This window comes from Physeter macrocephalus, unplaced genomic scaffold (assembly GCF_002837175.3).
Source record: "Physeter macrocephalus isolate SW-GA unplaced genomic scaffold, ASM283717v5 random_683, whole genome shotgun sequence".
Taxonomy (NCBI): domain Eukaryota; kingdom Metazoa; phylum Chordata; class Mammalia; order Artiodactyla; family Physeteridae; genus Physeter; species Physeter macrocephalus.
The window spans coordinates 32,429-33,559 of NW_021145993.1; the positions used below are offsets into that span (position 1 = coordinate 32,429).

A 1,131-nucleotide genomic window follows, 5' to 3' on the forward strand; every position below is an offset into this window, starting at 1 on the left:
CAAGGCCTGGCCCCCGGCCCGTCCGCCCCGCGCGCTCACCTCGGGCGGCCGCGGCCCGACGAGCGAGGCGGACGAGGCGGCAGCGGCGCTCCCTTTGTCTCGGGACTTCCCTCCCGAGCCCGCTCCGCGCGCAGCCCGAGCGCTCGAGGACCCCGGAGCGGGCGGGGCGGGGCGGGGCCTGCGAGGCCTGCCCGTCGCGCGCCTGCCCCGCAACCCGCTGCCGCCGCCGCACGCCCCGCGCCGCCCGCTAGGCCGTTCGCCGCCCGCCGCCCGCGTTCCGCCGCGGCGCGCCCGCGCCCCGGGCCCGCCCCGGGAGCCCGACCCGGGGGCGGCTTTCCAGTCAGGCGGCGCCCTGGACACCTGCGCTCTTAAAGGAGCCGCGTCCCCGATGTGAGGGAGCGTCTGCAAACTCCCCTTCGCGGGGCACGCGTCCACCCGAGGACACACCGGCGAGCGGCGGGGTAACGGGGAGGCCGAGATCTCCAAGGGCTCCCCGGATGCCCCGCGGGCACCTCCCCGGGCACGGCTCCCAGAGGTCTCCTTGAGGCTAGGATCCGGGGCTGGGGAGCAAAGACTACTGAGGCCTAGGGATCCCCGAAGCGTCGCAGCAAGGTTACGATCCGTCGCGTACGGCACGCTGTGAAGCCCCTTGCAATTGGCCAGTTCGGGGCTCTGGGCGGGGCGTTTGTCGAATCTGCCCAATGAGAAGACCCTGTACAAAAGGCCGAGTGCTGGCCCGACCGACGGAAGGAGAAGTGCGGACGCTCCCTAACCCGGGGGCTGGCCCTGGGGGGAGGGGCGTCGGGGCTGCGAGCGGGTGGGGGAGGGGAAAGGAGGCTGGCTGAATCACGGCCCTGTCCCTGCCGTCCCGGTCTCGGGTCCACCCTGAACCTGTGTGCGAACGCGGGTCCTTCCCGGCCACGCTACGCGCCTCCCCGTCGGGCGGCCCCTGACCCCCGCCCCCCGGCTCGCGGTGGGAAGAGGGCCCTTTCCAAGGTCAGGCCGTCCCGCCCTTGGGCGCTTTGGGATCAGGTGGCAAGAGGTGTCCCGGGCCCCGACCCGGGCCGCGCGGCCGGTGCAGGGCTCCTGGCGGCCCTGGACAGCAGAGGGGGCTTACTTTCATTCACTGCT

General features: G+C 74.4%; 1 protein-coding gene across 1 annotated transcript in view; it reads right to left on the reverse strand.

The window, feature by feature from the left end:
* LOC102973769 (SUMO-conjugating enzyme UBC9-B) overlaps positions 1-158 on the reverse strand; it is a gene marked incomplete at its 3' end in the record, with an annotated part of 12,114 nt that extends 11,956 nt beyond the window's left edge. The window contains exon 1 of the mRNA XM_024123328.3: positions 40-158. The remainder of the gene's footprint in view (positions 1-39) is intronic.
* Positions 159-1,131: the final 973 nt, after the last annotated feature.